This window comes from Haliotis rubra, unplaced genomic scaffold, assembly GCF_003918875.1.
Source record: "Haliotis rubra isolate DU_JTF1 unplaced genomic scaffold, ASM391887v1 Scf82, whole genome shotgun sequence".
Lineage (NCBI taxonomy): Eukaryota > Metazoa > Mollusca > Gastropoda > Lepetellida > Haliotidae > Haliotis > Haliotis rubra.
In genome coordinates this window covers 2567139-2584031 of record NW_025767546.1, presented here as the reverse complement: position 1 = coordinate 2584031, position 16893 = coordinate 2567139, and the positions used below count along the sequence as shown (strand labels likewise).

At 39.8% G+C, this 16893-nt stretch overlaps 1 protein-coding gene across 2 annotated transcripts in view; it reads left to right on the top strand.

Annotated features, from left to right (window-relative positions):
- The first annotated feature begins 1364 nt into the window (after nucleotides 1–1364).
- Nucleotides 1365–16893, top strand: part of LOC124262027 (innexin-19-like) — a 28153-nt gene continuing 12624 nt past the window's right edge. The window contains exons 1-2 of one of the 2 annotated variants that reach the window (XR_006894488.1): nucleotides 1365–1505; nucleotides 2964–3464. The gene's annotated coding sequence lies outside the window, so the exon portion shown is untranslated. Of the gene's footprint in view, nucleotides 1506–2963; nucleotides 3465–16893 lie in introns of those variants that run through there. The other variant, XM_046696446.1, reaches the window with a different exon arrangement.

Genomic DNA, 16893 nt, shown 5'->3' with positions numbered 1-16893 from the left:
ACGATTTGATGTCGGTTTTGTGTCCTGGAGGAACGACGAAGTGTACTGATGGTGTTGCTGCTGCTGTTGTTGTTGTTGTGGCTGTGGCTGTTGATTGCTGCTGTTGCCCTGGGAGGAGGTGTTCTCTCTAGAGATATCAGTGGAGGTCTCATTAGATGTGATCTCTCTTGGTTCATCCAGCAGCTTATTCCCCTTAAAGATAAACCTTCTGTCCTAGAAATCTTTTGTCTCTGTGCTGCTGCGAGGTCATTGGCGATGCCAGTTCCATTCTCCCTTACAATATCCCTCATTTTTACACTATGCCACGTGTCCTCCCAATGCAACATTCTCACAAAAACAGGGGCCTATTAGAATCTGATTTTCTCTTAGATCCCCTGCGTGCCCTCTCCATGTCTCTTGGTAATAGTGGTGCTAATTTCGTAACCTCTCTAGCAGTGTTAAGTACATGAAGAACCTTGGCCTTGCTCTCAGTATGACTCTCTTCAGCTGAAGACTCTGATATGCCATACAACACCATATTGTATCTCCTACTCCTCTGTTCCTAATCCTCTATCCTTTTCTCTAACTCAGATGGGCAGTTGTCTGTATCTATAACCCTGTCATTCAGAACATCCATATCAACTCTAAGTATATCTTGTTCTTGTTTAATTTCAATCCTTAGAATAGTGATGTCAGACTTGAGATATTTTATGTCCTCTTTGACTGATTTGATTTCTCCACACATCCTATCCTCTGAATCCTGAACCCGTTTCAAAATATTGTTTTGTATTTCCTCCATTAAATATGCCCCGAGCTATCGGCTGACAACAATTGTATCTTACATACATGCATTCATACAAATCTGGAATATATGTCCACAGTTTCATTAAGTGTTTACGCCATTTTGACACACATGAGCCAAGATGATTGACTCTACAGAATTCATTCGCACATTCAGTTCATTTCAGAAACACAGAGATTCTTCTACTAGTTAACTAAAGTTACCCAAAACGTGTGTCGATCGATTTCACTTGGCATTAATATTTCGCCTGTGAACAAACTGCTTCGAAAATGCCCGCTCCTTAACCAATCAGTCACGGCTCTCATTATTAAAAATAAACAAGAAAAAAACCGGCAAATTTGAGTCCGCAACAATTAATCGACTTGGTGTTGAACAAGATCACTCGAATTCATTTTCCTAGCATAATCGGTCCATGTTGTAGAAACCAGAGAGGTTAAAAGTACTAATGTACTTAAATGTCAGTCTTGATAATTTGCAACAATTACCGCTACACAGAGGCTAATTTGACATAATTAATTAATTAATGCATGCATGGCAAGACTAATCAGATTGACTCACATTCTGCAGTCATTCCTAACAACTATAAGCGTTTACTATCGCCAGTACTGTTGACTTCTGCAGTTGGATGTAAAGTAAACTGTCTGTACTGTTACCCTGTGAGGAGGTTCAGACAGGCTAATTTCACATACCCACTTCAGGAACAGGACCCCTTCACTAAATCATTGTAAGTATAGCTGTTGTAATCTTACGTTATTTAGACTTAATAGTGTATACTTGCTTCCACAGGGGATGGTCATATATCAATCAACAACTCGTGGATGAACACCGAGTGAAGTATATTTATATAGCGCCTGCTTCCAAAAGTATTTGCTTAACGGCGCTGAAGAAGAAAGTCTGAAAAGTCTATGAGAGGGAGATTGTTAACAGGTGTCTTTTTAAAACGTCTTTAGAGTTAATTTCTCTGATAGTGATAGGGAGGCTGTTCCAGAGTAGTGACGCTGCAGCTTAGAAGGCTCTATCACCTATAGTAGTCTTGGTGGTTGGCTCGGAGAGAAGAAGTGAGTTGCTGGGAGTATGGGGAATTACTAGATTCTTCAGATATTTTGGAAGTCATATCATAAATGCAGCTGTGTGTGAGGAGAAGCTTGAAATTGATTCTGAATTGTCGTTCGCATATGTCTGTTGACATTTGACATAAAGTATCCCAATATTGATGTCTTTCAGTGGCATTTAGAAGTTGTACATTGATGTCCAAGATATTTTTATGGATTAAACTTCTTTTTTAATTTCTCTCACGACGTTTTGAGAGCCTGAACCATCCCCGATCAGGATATCCCAATATTGTCAACAAATAAGTGTCAAATTGCAAATGTATTTGATAATGGAAAATATGTTTTACGACTCGTAGTGTGAGTCGAGCACAGCGCAGCTTTGTGATGTCCTAGATTTGAAACGATGTACATTTAACGAGAGCAGCTCTTGGTCAATCTTTTCTGTACAAAGAACTGTGAATTCGATAACTTGAAGATGTTATTAATATGAAATGCGGTGGCACGTGAGTCCATCTAAAATCAGAGTATATAACATTAACTAATGTTTTAATCCCCAAATAGTATTTGGATTTCTTTATTTGTTTGCGTTACACACAACCACTGGTATTCAAAGTTATGGCGTAAATCTTGCTGGGAAATCATTCAGGAATCAGAAGTCCACATAATTCCCATAATTCATAAATATATATGGTTTGGACGTGGATTAGATCAGGATTATGTCGACTCCAACAACAGTTTCTGGACAGTCCTTCTATTGGTTGTGTGGTCTGTGGGACCATTTGTCATGCGTTACATAACTACACCCATCAGTTTTGTGCCCAGTTTTAAGCCTAGTTATAATTTATTCAAAAATATTCTGATGAAAAAGTATTTGTTTTAATATTGATGTGTTTTTTATACCTAAACTGGGAGTCGTAAAGCCGCAGTTTGACTTTCTTTTGTCGACAATAACTAACTTCTTCTCATCCCGATGGATGCAATACTGCCGATGTTATGCAAAATTTAAGCCACCCATTAACTTAAATACGATACATAGAATATATGTTCTGTGCACATCTTTGAAATCAATGGCGCAATAGGTGCGAACCTTTCTTACTCAACTGACAAATGCTGTTTTGGTTTTGTTTTAGACAACAATGGCAGGATTGAGAGCATGGTTTGGACGTGGATTAGATCAGGATTATGTCGACTCCATCAACAGCTTCTGGACAGTTCTTCTATTGGCCGTGTGTTCTGTGGGATCATTCGCCATGCGTTACATCACTACACCCATCAGTTGTTGGTGCCCTGCTCAATTCGAACAGTCTCAGTACTCGTACACGCAGGAATCGTGTTTTCTGAAGGGCTTGTATTATATGAAGTCAATGCCTGATGATTATGACGACGAAAAACCGGAACCTGTACCCTCCTATCACCTCTGGATACCACTCATACTCTTCTTCCAAGCGCTCGCTTTCAAACTACCAAACATCATATGGAACAGCAGCAAGCACTTGTTTACTTTCAATATGGAAGAAACGGTGGAGTCCCTGAAAAGTGTACAATTGACCAATGCCGAGAATAGCCAGGTCATGTTCAGTGATGCAGCCCGAATATTTGGAAGTCTGTTGAGAAGAAATCGAATCATTTTGGCTCTTGTGTATCTATTTGTGAAACTTCTCTCCTGTGTCAATCTGATAGCCCAGTTTGTGTTCCTAACAACATACTTCAGACAATACCTGGCAATCAGGGTTGGATCCTATGCTGGTTTTGATATGGACTCCATCATAAAACCTTTGCTTGTAAAAGATGGTTATTGCAATTTTCAAATTCACTGGATGACGACAGTCCACGATTATACAGTTCAGTGCACTCTACCAATCACCGAAATCTATGAGAAGATTTTCACCTTCCTGTGGTACTGGATCTTCCTCCTGGCTTCCATCACCATCCTTAACCTTGTCCTGTGGGCAGGCTATCTTTTCCTTCCATTCCTAAGAGATGGCAGGATAGCTGCCCACGTTACCGCTGCCAAAGGATCTAGCCCAGACGAACACTCTATAACTCGATTCATCAGCACTTTCCTTGGAATAGATGGAGTACTTGTCTTGTCCATGATCTCCTGGAATTCCAGTGAGCTGGTTTCAGCGAAGCTGACCCAATATTTGTACCAAGTGTTTCTGGAAAAGGAAGAGGAATTTCAAAATGCACGAGGAATCTACACAGGAGAGCCTGGAGGTGGAGCTGGAGCCACGGGAACAGAAGCGGCGTTACCAATGACTGATCTCGCCTCTGGTACACCTAATATGGAGAAAGTGCCGATTATGTGATGACCGATACATCGGATTTGTTTACTTCAGAAAGTATAATTTCAGTCAACTACCTATTTATCTAATAGTATTTCTTTTGGTGACTTTACACATTTGGTGTTCTCGCCAGCTTTATGTCAAATCATTGACATTATTGTTATAAGATTTCATTACCAATGAAAAGTCAGCAGCCCAGAATGTCTTACGGAGTAGAGTCTTTGTGGATGATAATTTTGCACAGTTTGAAGCGGAGGCATCATTTCCAGAACATTGGGAACATCGTCGGCAAAAACTTTCGTTACACTGAAAGGCTACTCTATTTACTTTGGTTAGCATTCAAGTTGTTACTGGGTTACGGTGCTATCTTACTTTAAAATATACATGATAAACTCACAATTTCTTATGAGTACTCTATTGATGCATACATCATGTCGTGTTGCGTATGAACGTGGAAGTAAGTGGGGTTGGGCTGAGGACATGTATGTTTCATATTAATCACTGGAACTCACACACAAATATTAATAAATCAAGATTCTGCGTCACAGATTTGCATTGAAATTATTCCTAAGTTTAAACGAAGACAAACATTTTCATATGGTTTAATTTTTTTTAAACAGCACGCAAAAGTACTTTTGTATTTACTACGCCTAGAAAGTAGGAGACATTGAGAGTCATCAAGACAAACCTTCTGAACCACCTGGTTGTGGCGAAAGGAAATCTTAAGATCAGATTTGTTCTAATGGTCGGTGTGATGAGAGTGTGGCGTACAATGGCTCTAAAAAGGTCGCTGGTCAAGTTATTACTTTGAAGCAAACTGATATAGGGTGATACTACCTCTGTTGGGTATACATGCTCAAGCATGATTCTGATGAGTCGACCAGTGACAGCTTGGCTCATATTGTTCCCCTGATCATTGACAGCTGCACTCTGTTCTTTGAGAGTAGTGGGTTGATTTTGACGTTCATCTACACGTCTGTAGCGACCAGAACAGGGATACGACCAGAACAAGGATAAACAGCCCACAATTTCGTAAAACCCTATCTACTGCGACACTGATCCCGGTCAACGCTAGGACTTTAGGTGACCAAAGAGTGGGAAATTTTTGTATATGTTTTCGTGGGGTAACACAGAATTAGATTTATCATTTACATATTGTTTTGCGAATATTTACCCACTCTTATTTGGAAACACCTTCAGAATTTCTAATTATTTTTGTACTCGTCAATTATTCACTCGTTCATATTGTGTGGCAATCCCCACTCAAAGCAAGACATAAAAAGCATTATTTAATAATTCGAAAACGAAAAAAAATAACTGAAATCTGTTTCTGCGTCACTTAATAATACAGAATCGTTCATATTAATTAAAATGGTTCAAGCACTAATTTGTGTTTCTTAAATTATGCTGATTCTTTGCGTTGTAATAAGCTTCGTAACTGTAAACAATTTTCCGCATTCAGATGTTCGGGACCGAATTTGCTGCATTCAGACTAAAAGGCAAAACAGATTGGGTATAGCATGTTTTATATATCGCTCAGAACGAATGAAGTGAGAGTGTGCATATCATGTACTCGGGACGATAGAAGGGTGGTGGTGGTGGAATTGGGTTTAACGTCGTGCTTGAGATTATTTCGCTCATATGACGATGTGCATGCGTCTGTATGTGTATGTACGGCTGCTTGTACTAGCCCAGACTGAAGCTGGTTTTATAGTGCTAGCCCACTGAGATACCATGCCGCAGTGGAGCAGAAATACCCCTCTCAGACACATTATACTGACTCCGAGCCGACCGGTCCTTGTTGTACCCATTAATGCCGAGCGCCAGACACGGACTAAGTAGTACCATATTTTAACGTTTTTTGGTATGACGCAGACCCGCGACCTTCCGTACTCCGGGCGGACGCTCTAACCACTACACCACGGAGGCGGTCCCATAGAAGGGACTCAGATCGATATAGACAGGAGGGGTATTGGATATGTTGTATTATGCACTCCTCAGAATGCTAAGATGTCGGACACATGCATCTTCTAAAATCTCTAACGTTCATTGCTATTTGACACAACCTGTCCACTCATGCACGCTATATAAGTGCCTTGATCTTAATTTCACTAAAACGGGAATCCCTCTGCCAATTTACACATATAGGCTGTAATATTTTCGATGATGACAGGAAATATGATATCCATGTAATATTACCGATGGAAGCTGGGCAGTATCCCATGAATATAATATTCCTGATGGAGTCAGGAAAGCATGATGTCAACGAAATATTCCCAGTGGAAGCTGGGCAGTATGAAATGATTCATGAATATGATATCATAACCATATGTTATAGTAACGAACACCCATATTGACATAATTACAATTCAAGTAGTCATGAAGTGTAAATATGTCCCACTTTAGTTTCATTATCTACATTTGCATATTATTAAATCTAAATGAGAACTGAAGACATTTTGGAGAAACAATTCCATCATCTTCATCTTCAACATCACTATATTGTAACTATTTTAAGATGAAAACAGAATATTTGTCTCTTATCATGACTTACTCAAAAGCATATGCTACCATTATCTATATGCTTGTCCGGAAATATACTGAGTCAAAAAAGAAACTTCACATTCTTTCTTCAGGGCACTAAAAAAGAACAAGAGATGGTAAGATGGTTAAATTGTTATTATTTCATTGCTGAGATCTGTGTGATGTACTCGATACACTGGCAGTGCCATGATCAGTTCCATTAGGCTACACCGCCGTTCCAAAACATGGGTATACAGAATGTCAAGTCACAAGAATAAAAATGCGAAATTTCTCAGTTCAATATCGTGTATGGCCGCCCAGCGCATTCACTACTGCCAAACACCGTCTCCTCATCGACTGCCTGATGCTTGTGAACACGCGGTTGGGGATTCTGCGCCATTGCTCTTGCAAGGCAGCGCCAAGTTCCTGCAAATTCTGAGGTTGGTTCCTAAGACCACGAAGCCTTCTCCCAAATGCATCCCAAACGTGCTGTATTAGATTAAGGTCAGGGGAGCTCGATGGCAAGTCCATGACGTTGATTCCAGCGTTTGGAAGGAAATTTCGTGTCAACATCGCGGTATGCGGCCGAGCATTATCATGCTGGAACTGTAGACCTGGGCCATGAGCCACCATGTTAGGAACGAGTTCAGGGGTGAGCACCTGGTCGCGGTAAGCAGCAGCTGTGAGGTTTCCACGGATGACCAGAAGTCGGGAACGGTTGTTCCCACAGAAAGCACCCCACACCATGCAACTTCCGCCTCCGAATCTGTCGACTTCCTGTACACAACATAGGGCATACCGTTCACGACGTCGTCTCCAGACTTTATGCCTGCCGTCCACGAATCTAAGGGTAAACCTGGATTCATCGCTAAAGACGACTCGATTCCAGTCGCTCTGGGTCCATCGGAGGTGACGTTGGGCGAAGATCACGTGATCGACTGCACGTGCAAAACCTGATTTGGCACTAACGTCATTTGCAGGACGAAAGGATGGGTTTGAGTGGGTTTTGCTAACGTTTTTCTAGAGTCGAAAGATAGGGATCCCATTTCGGATACATAGATGTATCACCAGAGAAAAATTATTCATTATTTTTCAAATTACATTTTGTGAAGTTTCTTTTTTGACTCAGTATATATGCTTTTCAAAAATACCAATAACAAACAATCGACATCATTTTCAGGCCATGAAAAAATTTATGTGAATTGAGGGATTTAACTATCCATACAATAATACAAAACTTCAAACCTTGGACCCTCTACATTTTCATCGGAGATGATTTGCTTTCATTTTTATGAATGCGTTTAATGACTGAACTAGTTTAAGGGGTTATTTTACCATATATATGAACATTCCTATGGTTGATAATTTACACATTCTCTCCTTTTGAGGGGCGGTGGGGTAGCCTAATGGTTAAAGCGTTGGCTTGTCACGCCGAAGACCCGGGTTCGAATCCCCACATGGGTACAATGTGTGAAGCCCATTTCTGGTGTCCCCCGCCGTGATGTTGCTGGAATATTGCTAAAAGCTGCGTAAAACAAACTCAGTCAGTCTCTCCTTTTGATATCCCATATATTTTCACATACGTGCCCTGGTTTACAAATACAAGAGTCCACATGCTCTTGATCTGCATAACAAATATCTGATCATCATCACCATTCTTTTATTATTTTTAGATTTCTTTATTGAAAGAGAAACAATATATAGAGTCACATCCAGTACCTATATATTAACAGAATATATGAAGGTATTTATACATAGTTTTGTCCTAATTTCATCATCAGAAAAATATGCTACACATCCTTGTTTACCCTTATAAGGAATCTGACAAAAATTATAGAATCTTAAATATAGTTAGCACTAAATATACAAAAGCTTTCCTAGTAATGTTCCATGAAATACAATGTGGATTGAATAGGAAAATAAGGCAATATTTCAGAAACTATTCGACCGATCAAATTTTGCATGCACCTCAGTAGTAGTATACACAATGGGGCTACGGGATTAGGGACTTCCCAAGGGCTCAATTGTTTAATTGAGCCTTGGGGGCACCTGGTCCCGTAGCCAGTACTGCTGACTTGCAGCTGTGTGTGAGGAGAAGCTTGAAATTGATTCTGAATTATCAATTATATGTTCGCATATATGTCGAGATATTCTGTTTTCATTTGGCATAAAGTATCCGAATATTGTCAGCAAATAACTATCAAAATTGCAAATGTATTTGATAATGGAAATTATGTTTCACGATTCGTAGTGTGAGTCGAGCAAAGCGCAGCCTGATTGTGATGTCCTAGTTATGAAACAAGGTACATTTAAAGAGAGCAGCTCTTGGTCAATCTATATTCTGTACAAAGAAATGTGAATTCGATAAACTTGTAGATGTTATTCATATGAAATGCAGTAGCACGTGAGTCCATCTAAATCAGAGGTATATAACATTAACTAATGTTTTAATCCCCAGATAGTATTTAGATTTTATTTATTTGCTTGCATTACACAATGTAACCACTTTAATGGTATTCAAAATGATGGCATAAAATCCTGCTGGGAAATCATTCAAGAATCAGAAGTCCACATAATTCCCAGTGAGGGTGGAATAACTTTGGTTGCTAGTGGTTTTTAGCTTAGTTTTAATTCATTAATATATACGGTTTGGACCTGGATTAGATCAGGATTATGTCAACTCCATCAACAGTTTCTGGACAGTCCTTCTATTAGTCGTGTGGTCTGTGGGACCATTTGAGATGCGATTACATAACTACACCCATCAGTTTTGGTGCCCAGTTTTAAGCCTAGTTATGATTCATTCATTTTTTTGTCAACAATATCTAACTTCTTCTCATCGCGATATGGATGCAATACTGTCGATGTGATGCAAAATTTAAGTCACCCATTAACTTAAATACGATACATAGAATATATACTGAGTCAAAAAAGAAACTTCACATTCTTTCTTCAGGGGCACTATAAAAGAGACGAGAGATGGTAAGATGGTTAAATTGTTATTATTTCATTGCTTGGAGGATCTGTGTGTGATGTGCTCAATGCACTGACAGTGCCATAATCAGTTCCATTAGGCTACACCACCGTTCCAAAACATTGGTATACAGAATGTATCAAGTAATGATAAATCCGTTTCTCTCGCCTTCTCACCTTTTTCTTAAAATGGCCACAATGACAAGTGTCAAGAATGCGTATTTTGTAGTTTGATGCTGTAACTTCTGCTTCGCTTTCCTATTATATTGTTGTCTGATGGCATTTTAAGTGTTGAACAATAAACACATACATACGCTTGTCAGGGTATATGCAGATCCAGTGTGCACCTGAAGAGCCGTTGCACGGCGAACGATCTTGTGCAGATATAAAGGAGATTTGACAAGAAGAAATGTTTGGACTCATATTTTATATATTTATTGCATGTACCTGCAGAAATCACCTGCAATATATATATATATATATATATATATATAAGAATATATATTTCTTATGTGTACATGTGTAAGAAATATTTAGATGGAGTATTCTTACCCACGATTCTTAAAAATATTTACAATAATATTACAGAATGAAGCAAGTTTTCTAAAATGGCTTCTAATTGATATTGAGTAATGTATACATGTTATGAAAATTTGGTATGGTATAAAAATATGGCTTTAAATATGTACTGAGTCAAAAGAAAAAGCGCCAAGTTCCCTGCAAATTCTGAGGTTGGTTCCTAAGACCACGAAGACTTCTCCTAAATGCATCCCAAACGTGCTCTATTAGATTAAGGTCAGGGGAGCTCGATGGCCAGTCCATGACGTTGATTCCAGCGTTTTTTGAAGGAAGTTTCATGTCAACATCGCGGTATACGGCCGAGGCATTATCATGCTGGAACTGTAGACTGGGCCATGAGCCCGCCATGAAAGGAACGAGTTCAGGGGTGAGCACCTGGTCGCGGTAAGCAGCTTAGCTGTGAGGTTTCCACGGATGACCAGAGGTCTTCCTGTACACAACATTGGGCATACCGTTCACGACGTCGTCTCCAGATTCTATGCCTGCCGTCCGCGAATCTGAGGGTAAACCTGGATTCATCGCTAAAGACGACTCGATTCTCCTGGGTCCATCGGAGGTAACGTTGGGCCCACAGCTTGAACGTTGGCGTTGATGAAACAGCATCAATATTGGCCCACGATATGGACATCGAGAATGGAGATTGGCAGCCCGCAAACGATTTCGGAATGGTTCTATGAGGACAGTCGACCTCTAAACATCTCAGCCCTAGCTCGTGGCAGCCGGCAGAAATCATCCACGGTAGGTGACGTAGGGCGATTTGACGGTCTTCTGCTCGTGACGTCACGTGGACGACCCGACCTTGGGCGATCAGAAGAGGTGCCAGTTTGACGACCTCGCAAGTCATACACAGTACGACGGCTGCAACCCATTGCTCTTGCAGCTGTGGTTTAAAAGTGTTTTTTCAATTCTTGAGGCCAATACAAAACACGTGCAAGGAAAACCCGATGCGAAGATCACGTGATCGACTGCGCGTGCAAAACCTGATTTGGCACTAACGTCATTTTGCACGACGAATGGATGGGTTTGAGTGGGTTTTGCTAACGTTTTTCTTAGAGTCGAAGATAGGGATCCCCCATTTCGGATACATAGATGTATCATCAGAGAAAATTATTAATTAATTTTCAAATTACATTTTGAAATCAATGGTAAAGCGCAATAGGTGCGAACCTTTCTTACTCGACTGAGCAATGCTGTTTTTGTTTTGTTTTAGACAACAAACCTGGCAGGATTGAGAGCATGGTTTGGACGTGGATTAAGATCAGGATTGTCGACTCCATCAACAGTTTCTGGACAGTCCTTCTATTGTCAGTGTTCTGGTGGGATCATTCGCCATGCGTTTCATCACTACACCCATCAGTTGTTGGTGCCCTGCTCTAATTCGGAACAGTCTCAGTACTCGTACGCACAGGAATCGTGTTTTCTGAAGGGCTTGTATTATATAAGTCAATGCCTCGATGATAATGACGATGAAAGACCGGAACCTTAATACCTTCCTACCACCACCTCTGGATACCACTCACAATCTTCTTTCCAGAGCCCTGGCTTCAAACTACCCAACATCATCTGGAACAGCAGCGAAAGCACTTGCTTGCTTTTAATATAAGGAAGAAACCATGGAGTCCTTGAAAAGTGTACAATTGACCAATGCCGAGAATAGCCAGGTCATGTTCAGTGATGCAGCCCGAGTATTTGGAAGTCTGTTGAGAAGAAACCGAATCATTTGGCTCTTCTGTATCTATTTGCTGAAACTTCTCTCCTGTAGTCAATCTGATAGCCCATAGTTTGTGTTCCTAACAATATACTTCAGACAATACCCGGCAATCAGGGTTGGATCCTATGCAGGTTTTGATATGGACTTCATTATAAAACCTTTGCTTGTAAAGATGGTTACTGCAATTTTCTAATTCACCGGATGACGACAACCCACGATTATACAGTTCGAGTGTACTCTACCAATCACCGAAATCTATGAGAAGATGTTCACCTTCCTGTGGTACTGGATCTTCCTCCTGGCTGCCATCACCATCATAACCTTGATCCTGTGGGCAGGATTTCTCTTCCTTCCATTCTAAGAGATGGCAGGATAGCTGCCCATGTCAACGCTGCCAAAGGAACTCGCCCTGAATGAACACTCTATAACTCGATTCATCAGCACTTTCCTTGGAATAGATGGAGTACTTGTCTTGTCCATGATCTCCTTGAATTCCAGTGAGCTGGTTTCAAGCAGCGAAGCTGACCCAATATATGTTCCAAGTGTTTCGGGAAAAGGAAGAAGAATTTCAAAAGATGCACGAGAAATCTACACAGGAGAGCCTGGAGGGTGGAGCTGGAGCCACGGGAACAGAAGCGGCATTACCAATGACTGATCTCGCCTCTTCTGGTACCCCCTAATATGGAGAAAGTTACCGATTATGATGACTGACCTATACACTGGATTTTGTTTTACTCCAGCTAGTATAATTTCAGTCAACTACTTATTTATCTAAAGGTCTCTCAAGGGGCAGAGTCTTTGTGGATGATAATTTGGAACATTTTGAAGCGGAGGCATCATTTCCATAACATTAGGAACATCGTCAGCAAAAACACTTTCATTACACTGACAGGCTACTCTATTTACTTTGGTTAGCATTTTAGTTGCTTAACTGGGTAGCGGTGTTATCTTACTTTAAAATATACATGATAAACTCCACAACCTGTTGTTAGTACTTTTATTGATGCATACATCATGTCGTGTTGGTGTATGAACGTGGAAATGTAAGTGGGGTTAGACGAGCATGTAGTTTTCATATTAATCACTGGAACTCACACATGAATGTTAATGAAATCAAGATTCACGGGTAGAGGTTGCATTGAGACAAACATTTTCATATGGTTTTAATTATTTTAAACAGCACGCAAAAGTACTTTTATATTTACTACGCCGAAAAGTAGGAGACATTGAGAGTCATCAAGACAAACCTTCTGAACCAATCTGGTTGTGGCGAAAGGAAATCTTAGGATCAAATTTGTTCTAATGGTCCGGTGTGATGAGAGTGTGGCGTACAATGGCTCTGAAAAGGTCGGTGGTCAAGGAGTTACTTTGAAGCAAACGTCCCACTGATATATGGTGATACTACCCTCTGTTGGGTATCCATGCACAAGGCATGATTCTGATGGAGTCGACCAGTGACAGCTTGGCTCATATTGCGTCTCCCTGGTCATTGAGAGCCGCACTCCTGTTCATTGAGAGTAGTGGGTTGATTTTGACGTTCATCTACACGTCTATAGCGGCCAGAACTGGGATACGACCAGAACAAGGATAAACAGCCCACAATTTCGTAAAACCCTATCTACTGAGACACTGCCCCCGGTCAACGCTAAGACTTTTTGGGGATTTTTTGTACATGTTTTCGTGGGGTAACACAGAATTAGATTTATCATATACATATTGTTTTGCGAATATTTACCCACTCTTATTTGGAAACACCTTCAGAATTTCTAATTATTTTTGTACTTGTCAATTATTCACTTGTTCTTATTGTGTGGCAATCCCCACTCACAGCAAGACTCTCGTGATTTTCATAAAAAGTGTTATTTTAAAATGCAAACATAATGTAATCCGGTATTGTTTTTGAAAGGAAAATCTTAAATGAAATCTGTTTCTGCATCACCAAAAATACAGAATCGTTCATAATAAATTAAAATCGTTCAAGCACTAATTTATGTTTCTTAAATTATGCTGATTCTTTCCACGTTGTAATAAGCTTTGTAACTGTAAACAAGTTTCGTATTCAGATGTTCGGGGCCGAATTTGCTGCATTCAGACTAAAAAGGCAAAAGACATTGGGTATAGCATATATATCGCTCCAGAACGAATGAAGTGAGAGTCTGCATATCATGTAATCAGGGCGATAGAAGGGAAAGGATATATATCGCAAGTGTTATATGTCACTCAGATCGATTTTTGACAGGAGGAATTATTGGATATGTTGTATTATGCACTCTTCAGAATGCTAAGATGTCGGACACATGCATCTTCTAAAATCTCTAACGTTCATTGCTTTTGACACAACCTGTCCACTCATGCACGCTATATAAGTGCCTTGATCTTAATTTCACTAACCACGAGAATGTAGCAAGAAATTTATCGCGCAGTATTGTGACTTCGACCCAGACCTCGCTTCCGTGGAAGAAATCGTTATGTTCTAAGTTGTGTCATGCAAAATCCTTTGGTTATGATTCAAATACATATTTAACTACGAGTAGAAAGTAGTTTTGATTTTCTAACTTGATGAAAACAAACCATAATCTCATTAATTCTAACAGATTTTAGCCCGTCACTTTACGATTTTCAAAAATGGCGGCGCCCTGTCGCGAACATCGGCCAGTCTGAGGATAAATGCTATTTAGGTTTGTTTTCACCGAGTTACAAAATCAAAACTACTTTCTACTGGTAGTAGAATTTAACATTTAATGTCACATCGGCAATATTGCAGCCATATCATGACTAAAGCAGGGTCATACGTGAGTGAGTGAGTTAGAATTTAACGTCACCTCGGCAATATTTCAGCCATATAGTGACAGGTCATACGTTAACAATAGTTAATATTAAAGTAAAAACTCTGTCGACAAAGGACAGTAAAACAACTAGAATATCACACATTGAAATATTAAAACTAGCATTTAGTTAGAAATTATTTGACTTTTTGCGACAATACAATATGAAAACAGGTTATAATTATAGTATGACCAGAAATTATTGAGAATTTTAGGAATATGTTTAATTGGATTTCTAGTATAAACAACCTTGACCAGCCATTAAGTGCTTGGTTTCATTCAAGAGAGACAACTCCGTTCATCCTTTTTCATTAGTTTGTGACTTGTTATCCCCCTTTGTTTACTTGCTAGCAGACGACATTTTCAGTGATTCTCAGTATTGATGATTTAGAGAAGAGGAAGTTGATTTTGGAGGATAATAACAAGGACCTCAGATCAGCTAAAGTAGAACATAGAACAGGCATCCCTTTGTCAACTGTTTATTGCAAATGGATATGGCATTGAGCACCAGGAAGGCGCAGGTAGGCCCAGAAAATTGTTCTGTGTGGCTGTTTCCTAATACACTGAAATTCTGGACCAAACAAACTGAAAAACCTTTGTATCAGCGCCCAAAGTACAGTAAAAATTTAACGTGTGGGGTGGCATATCTGTGTTAGGGGCAACGCCCCTCTGTGTATTTAAAGGGAATATGAACAGTGAGCGGTACACAGATATTCTCGAGGGACATTTACTTCCATCTGCTCACGTGTTCTTTAGACATTTTTGGATTTTCCAGCAGGACAACGACTCAAACCATCGTTCAAAGCATTCACAGGCCTGGTTTTGGACCCAAAATATGACATTATTAGATTGGCCAAACTATAGCCCTGACCTAAATCCAATAAAAATGTTTGGGGACTTATGAAGGAAAGTGTCAATAAGAAAAATCTGACAAATATTGCTGAAATGAAAGAAGAGGTGGTCCGATATTGGCACAGCATGGACCACGACTTTCTAACTTCTTTGATCAGTAGTATGCCCCGCCGCATTGAAGCCTGCATTGATGCCTATGGTGACTTGACAAAATACTAACTGTTTACCTGTCTTTGAATCTGGAGTTATGTTCTGCTAATATTCACATTAAATGAGTAATGAGTGAAAAAAAAAATTAAAATTACAATCTTTAAATTCTCCATAATTTCTGGTTGTACTGTAGATCGCCAACAACTAAAGGTACATCACCATACTAGGGACCATGCAGACTTACAGTACTTTTGCTACCTGCACGGACCCTAGCTGAATTTCTAGGAAAACGAGATTTATATCCACGCTAAAGGATAAAAACTGTATGCAATCGATATTTCGCCAATCGAATGATTCGGCTGCCTTGAGTATCAAATGAGTGCCACAACGCTCGCTGTTATGTAACACAACATGGACCTTTTTGCCTAACTGAAAGTTCAAATTATACACTATTCTGTATTTCCCGTTCAGATGACCGTGATCTATCCTTGTATCGCTACCATGCTCCCCAACCACGTAAACCGCAGTGTGTAGTAGTAGCAATTTCTCCTCTGTCTTGTGTTAAACGTATAGGAACTGAGTTTGAAAACATTTTCAGAAGAATCATATTCTTCAAAAATAAATGCCCGAAGGTCCTTGATATGTTGAGAGTTGTCTCGAATACAAAGTTTGGAGATGATCAGTAAACCCTTCTCCAAATGTACCGAATACTTACACGCTCCAAACTGGATTATGGTTCCATCGTCTATGACGGAGCTTGTAAAAGCAACCTATCTATCCTAGATTCTATCCACCATCAAGGTCTGGGACTTTGTCTTGGATCCTCCTGAACTTCTCCCATTGACAGTCTTTTTACGTCGAGGCCGATGAGCCATATTTAATACATCGCCGTCTCAAATTATCTTTGCAGTGTGCAACAAAATATTATTGTAACGTGTCCAGCCCTGTCCAGCCCTGCCTCTGTGCTTTTAATCCTCTTTAAGATAATCTATATAAAAGATATTCTCTTATCCCACCCTTGGAATAAGAATAAAACCTTTCATTTCTGCTGCTAAAATTGAGCTAAATAATATATCTCCTTCCTCCTCCTTAACAACTAGTAAGTCCACAAGCCGATCTTGCATATGCTACTTATAAAAATCGGAAACAAATCAACTACAAT